The 6,969-nt window shown below is 49.8% G+C and overlaps 1 long non-coding RNA gene across 1 annotated transcript; it reads left to right on the top strand.

The window, feature by feature from the left end:
* Positions 1-431: 431 nt before the first annotated feature.
* LOC150069725 (uncharacterized) lies at positions 432-2,081 on the top strand. Its single transcript, XR_016535858.1, has 3 exons — positions 432-597; positions 1,199-1,273; positions 1,366-2,081. It is a non-coding gene; the product is annotated as an uncharacterized LOC150069725 (long non-coding RNA).
* Positions 2,082-6,969: the final 4,888 nt, after the last annotated feature.

The raw sequence follows: 6,969 nt of genomic DNA, 5'->3' as shown, positions 1-6,969 counted from the left end.
ATGAACTCATTGGAGGCTGCTGGGATGCCCCTGGGTGTGGCCAGGTCCCCAGAGAGGAACTCTGCCCCATCCACCAGCTTGTCACTTGGAGGCCAAGGAGGGGCCCGTGGGCTCAGCTGCTTTCTGCATACTAACTGGGGAAAGGCTGCCTGTCCCCAGACAGGACTCACGACGTCTAGCTGCGGTGCCTCTAGCTTTCAGCGTTAGGCCTCACCAGGCAGAGGCTGCCACCTGAGGTCAGCTCATTGCGCCATCTCAGTCCTGGGGACAGGAGGCAGGGCAGGACATGGAAAATAACCGTTGGCTTTCTGGGTCACAGAGATCTGGCTTGAATGGCAGCCCTGAGATTTACTGAGCACACAACTCCATGCAAATCTGTTTGGAGCTCCAGTTTCCACTTTAAAAAAAAAATTGTTTTCTCCCAGGGACCAGCTCAGTGGAAATATCACAAAGACGTGTGGTTATGGTTGTATTGCCTGTCTTGGCAACACAGCGACAACAGGACAGACAACAATTAACAGACAAATGGCATTACCTTGGTATTAAGGTGTATGGAATTACCGTGCCGACATTAATCAGAATGAACTGGACATAGAAGTAAGTGTGTGTGTGTGTGTGTGTGTGTGTGTGTGTGTGTACACACACGTGCACGCGCCAGTCTTGGGATTTGAACAAAGGGCCTGGCACTGTCTCTGAGATTTTTTTTTTTATGGGTCTGGTGTTGTCCCTGAGCTCTTCAGCCCAAGGTTACTGCTCTCCCCTTGAGCCAAGCTCCACTTCCCATTTTCTTGGGGTTAATTGGAGATAAGAGTCTCAGGTCCTTCTGTGCCCAGTCTGGCTCTGAACCTTGATCCTCAGATCTGAGCCTCCTGAGTAGCTGGGATGACAGGCGTGAGCCACCCCGCCCGGCCGTCTCTGAGATTTTTTTGTTCATGCTCTACCACTTGAGCCACAACTCCACTTTTGAATCTTTGCTGGTTAATTGAAAATAAGAGTCTCACAGGCTTTTATGCCCAAGCTGGTTTTGAACCTTCTGAGTAGCTAAGATTACTGGCATGAGCATTGTGCCCATCTGCAATGCTGTCTTTAAATCCCTGCCTGTCTTTTTGGCAGAGTGAGGGTAGGAGACCTCCTGTCTCCTCTCGCCCCCTTCCTTTCCCTCCCCTCTCCTTTTCCTCCCTTCCCCTCCCCTCCTCAGCCCCTCCCCCAGGGTGCTGCTCCTGTGCCATGGCCTCTCCTGGCGCTGACTGGGGTAAGCTCCTCGGCAGTGATGGTGAGTGGATCTGGGGACTTGGTGAGCCTCTCAGAGCTGGAGGTAGCCACGACCCCACGTAACCCTGCCCTCCCTCCCTTCCTCTTCAACAGGGCCCCCGCCGTGGTGTCTTACTGAGAGCCCCAGGTTCTGGCATCCTTGCAGGGTGGGGCAGCCCTTTGGTTGCTACCTGGTGATGGCGGAGGACCAGGTGTGAGATGGCTGTGCACCTGATCCAGTTCCCTCAGGAATGGGAGCATTTACGCCGTGGAAACGGGCCAGCGCCATAAGTCACAAAGTTACACAGTGGGTGAAAAGCTCCTGGCTGTCCGTGGCTAAAGTGCAGGTGAGCGTGGAGAAGAGCCAGCCACGGGGTGAGGTCAGGGTGCTTCGCCAAACAAACACAAACTTGGGCACGTTTCTAGAAACCGAGTTACTTGCATATCGTGTGCAAACTATGAAAAAGTGGAGAAAATCCCCCAAGAAGAGGAAGGGAAGACCAAGAAGAAACCAGGGGTGGATGGTTGGCAGATGAAGCCAGGCCTGCAAGGAAAGACCCTGTTGCCTGGCACAGGCTCCAGCCTGAGCGAGTTCTCAGCAGCAGCCATTTAACAAGCAATGTGGGCAGCTCGTGGGTTTTTAATACTCGCTGAGGAGCCCCCCCTCGCGGGAGCAGGGAACTCCTGCTGGCCAAGCTTGCTCTCCCTAGGGGAGTCGACATCCCAGAGCTGTTTGCAGTGCTAGCATTGTGTCACGTGTCACCGTGGCTTTGGGTCCAATCCTCTCCCATTTCCTTATCCTCTGTGACTAATAGCGTTACTGGGTTTTGTTTAGCCTTTCATGGTGATAAAAATATATAACTGAAAATATGTGTGTATCTATTGTTCTGCCTTTTTCCCCCCACAATCCTCCCCCCACACCAAACGAACAAACAAAAAACTATAGCACTGATACCACGTGCAGGCTATTTATTCATCCTTACCTGGCAGTATGTCCCCTGTTGTCAGGCGGAGGTGGAGGAGAGGGAATTCCAGGACAGCTTGGGTTCCAGAGAGACACCTTGTATCAAAATGAAAACAAAAACAAAAGCCAACAACAGAGAAAACAAACAAAACACCTTTGTAGGGCTGCTTGGGATGGGGGAAGTCTCCTGTGGACTGACACCTAAAGAAGCAAAGCTTATTCATTTTTCATGGCATCGTTTAGTCGAGCTGTCTTTATACAGAGACATGGAAGATATCCGTGTGTATGTGTCTGTTTAAGTAGAGGAAGAAGGGCATGGAAGGTAACTGAGGAATCCTTTGGCTAGTTGGTGCCTCTGTCTTATTTTTTTTTTTTTTTTTGCCAGTCCTGGGGCTTGAACTCAGAGCCTGAGTGCTGTTCTTGAGCTTTCTCAAGGCTAGAAGCTCTACCACCATTTCTGGCTTTTTCTTTTTTCTTTTTTTGCCAGTCCTGGGCTTGAGCTCAGGGCCTGAGCACTGTCCTTGGACTTTCTCAAGGCTAGAGCTCTACCACTTGAGCCTCAGCACCACTTCTGGGTTTTTTCTATGTATGTGGTACCGAGGAATCGAACCCGGGTCTTCATGCATGCTAGGCAAGCACTTTAACCACTAGGCCAAACTCCCGGCCCATTTCTGGCTTTTTCTATGGATGTGATACTGAGGAATCGAACCCAGGTCTTTGTGCATGCTAGACAAGCATTCTACCATTAGGTCAAACTCCTGGCCCCAGACTCTGTCTTTTCTTTTTTTTTGGTCAGTTGTGGGACTTGGACTCTGGGCCTGGGCACTGTCCCTGAGCTCTTTAGCTCAAGGCTAGCACCCTACCCCTGGAACCACAGCACCACTTCCTGTTTTCTAATGGTTATCTGGAGATAAGAGTCTCACAGTCTTTAGTGCTGGGCTGGCTTTGAACTGTGATCCTCAGATCTCAGCCTCCTGAGTAGCTAGGATGACAGGAGTGAGCCACTGTGCCTGGCAAGGCTCTGTCTTTTTAACTGTGTTTCTTTCCTGTGTTCTCAGGTGCTGAGCGGATGGGACGAAGGGAGAGGAAGCAAAAGGAGGCAGTTTCTCTCTGAGTAACTCCCCAGGGAATGCTTTTCTTTGTCCCCAGAGCCATCTGTGCCCTAACGGGACGGGGGAGGATGCAAATTCCCCCCATACTTGTGCTGGGGCTCCCCACCTCACTGCTCCATGCCAGGCTCACAAGCTCCTGCTTTGCCAAGGTGCAGTTCTGTGTGCCCTTGCCATGTATTCATACCGGTGAGCAGTGCATGGCCCAGGCCACAACCATTGGGCACTGGTTCCCCAACAGCCTCTAGAGAGACTAGACTGGAGCCCCTGCCTGGGGCTCGGTCTCCCCAGGGCCAGAGGTTTGCAGAGCTATGCATAGATTCAGGAAGGACTCCACAGAACCGTCAGGCTCACTGGGCATGACATTCCATGAGGCCAGGCTGGTCCTGACCAGCTCCAGCTGATTGAAGGACAAGACCTTCTGGGATGGACATAAACCTGTAGGTTCCAGGTGAATGGTTCACAGCAATGCTGGGGTCACCTGTGAAACAGGAAAAATACAAGTCACCCTGTGAGAAAAGGAGCCCCACTTTACCTGTACCTCCAGCCCCAATGCCCACATGTCCACTGGGCAGTGAGGAGGGTTCCCCCTCCCTTTCTACCCCATGGTGGCTTTCCGGCTGGACACATTCATGTAGACACATTCATGTAGACACGTCCATGTAGGCTCATTCATGTAGACGCATTCATGTAGTCGCGTTCATGTAGACTCGTTCATGTAGACTAGTTCATGTAGACATATTCATGTAGACACGTCCCTGTAGACTCGTTCATGTAGACTCATCCATGTAGACATGTTCATGTAGATGTGTTCATGTAGACATGTTCATGTAGACATATTCATGTAGACCTGTTCATGTAGACTCGTTCATGTAGACACATTCGTGTAGACATGTCCATGTAGATACATCCATGTAGACAGACACGTTCATGTAGACACATTTGTGTAGACATGTTCATGTAGACAGACACGTCCATGTAGACAGACACGTTCATGTAGATGCATTCATGTAGATGCGTTCATGTAGACAGATTCATGTAGACGCATTCATGTAGACAGGTTCATGTAAATGCATTCATGTAGACAGGTTCATGTAGACGCATTCATGTAGACAGGTTCATGTAGATGCATTCATGTAGACAGGTTCATGTAGACAGACATGTTCATGTAGACACATTCATGTAGACGCATTCATATAGACTCGTTCATGAAGACACATTCATGTAGATGCGTTCATTTAGACACGTTCATGTAGATGTGTTCATGTAGATGTGTTCATGTGGACACATTCATGTAGACATGTCCATGTAGATGTGTCCATGTAGACACGTTCATGTAGACAGACGCGTTCACGTAGATACATTCATGTAAACATGTCCATGTAGATGTGTCCATGTAGACACGTTCATGTAGACAGACACGTTCACGTAGATACATTCATGTAGACATGTTCATGTAGATAGACACGTCCATATAGACACATCCATGTAGACAGACATGTTCATGTAGACGCATTCATGTAGACAGGTTCATGTAGATGCATTCATGTAGACATATTCATGCAGACAGACATGGTCATGTAGACACGTTCATGTAGACTAGTTCATGTAGACTGGTTCATGTAGACGCGTTCATGAAGATGCGTTCGTTTAGACGCGTTCATGTAGATGTGTTCATGTAGATGTGTTCATGTGGACACATTCATGTAGACATGTTCATGTAGATGTGTCCATGTAGACACATTCATGTAGACATGTTCATGTAGACAGACACGTCCATGTAGACATGTCCATGTAAACACATCCATGCAGACAGACATGTTCATGTAGACGCGTTCATGTAGACGTGTTCATGTAGATGCGTTCATGTAGACGCGTTCATGTAGACACGTTCATGTAGATGTGTTCATGTAGACACGTTCATGTAGATGCATTCGTGTAGACATGTTCGGTGTAGATGTGTTTGTGTAGACGCGTTCATGTAGACATGTTCATGTAGACACATTCATGTAGATGTGTTCATGTACACACATTTGTGTAGACGCGTTCGTGTAGACTCGTTCATGTAGACATGTTCATGTAGATACGTTCATGTAGACATGTTCGTGTAGACGCGTTCATGTAGACATGTTCACGTAGACACGTTCATGTAGACACATTCATGTAGATGTGTTCATGTAGACACATTCGTGTAGACGCGTTCATGTAGATGTGTTCGCGTAGACGCGTTTATGTAGATGTGTTCGTGTAGATGCGTTCATGTAGACACGTTCATGAAGACACGTTCATGTATATGTGTTCATGTAGACACATTTGTGTAGATGCATTCGTGTAGACGTGTTTGTGCAGATGTTTTCGTGTAGGCGCGTTCATGTAGACATGCTCATGTAGACACGTTCATGTAGACATGTTCATGTAGATGCGTTCATGTAGACATGTTCAAGTAGAGTGCCTTTTTGGACCCAACTCCCACCTAGGTTCTTGCCCTAAGACAATGCATGATGTCACAGGGCTGCTGGGACCACGGGGGGCTCTGTTTCAGCCATTCCACCTAGAGGGGAGTGGGTCTCCAGAGCTCAGTCCCTGGGTTTGCAGGGGTGCAGGGGTCTTGTGTCTCTACCGGGACCTGGACATGGTCCAGGTCCTTTGCAGCTGTGGTCATGCGAGGGGTGGCTGGAGTTGGCATTTTGTGGCTCAGGACTTCATGCTCCCTGGTATCCCCAATGCCATGCATCCCCCAGTGTTTCCAGAGCCATGTGTGCCTCGGTGTCCCCAAGGCTGTTGTCATCCAGACCTGACACAATGGGTATTCAGTGTTATAGTGGCCATTACATTTTGGTGCGCTCTAAGGTCAGCTCACACCTGTATTCCCAGCTACTCAGGAGGCTGAGATGTGAGGCTCGCAATTGAAAGCCCGCCCGGGCAGAGCCTCTGTGAGATGCTTATCTCCCACTAAGCACACAAGAGCTAAATGTGGAAGTGTGGCTCAAGTGGTAAAATGTTAACCTTGAGCACAGATGCTAAGGGACAGAGCCAGGGCCCTGAGTTCAAGTACTAATACGAGTGTGCATGCACACACACACACACACACACACACACACACACACACAGCCAGCAGCTAAAAGCTGATGTACTGGCAGTGGGGCAGTATGGAGAGTTCACATGCAGCAGGTTGTCCCTCTGTCTGGTCACTTGGGAAGAGTCTCCAGCATTCCTTCTTGACTGCCCAGCCTGCTCTGGCCTCTCTTATCAACTCAGTATGGTTCCCTTATCGTTTCAAACTCCAAGAGACTCCCACTGTCTAGGACAGGATCTTGCTGCCTAACTCGGCAGCCCTGGGGCACAGAGGGGCACCCTGGTCCCTGGCAGGTGTTTCTGACTGTGGCTCCTTCCAGGAGCATTGCAGCCACAGGGGTGCAGCCAAACCCCCGCTGAGAGCCCCAGTCTAAACACACAGCATGGTGGCTGCCAGAGGACAACATCAGAGCCTGGGGCTTGGCACTGCTGTCACCAGGGCGTGGAGGAAGCTGTGCATGGGCCCCTTCCAGGGCCAGTATCACCAGCTCCTGTCACTCACTCCTGACTCACCTGGCTCCAGCTCCAGGTATTTAGACCTGGGTTCCAGTGTTTCTGGCTTCCTAAGGG

This window comes from Megascapheus bottae, chromosome 1, assembly GCF_031878675.1.
Source record: "Megascapheus bottae isolate mThoBot1 chromosome 1, mThoBot2.hap1, whole genome shotgun sequence".
NCBI classification, from domain to species: Eukaryota; Metazoa; Chordata; class Mammalia; order Rodentia; family Geomyidae; genus Megascapheus; species Megascapheus bottae.
The sequence above is the reverse complement of the archived record's forward strand: the minus strand, read 5'-3'. Positions and strand labels throughout refer to the sequence as shown.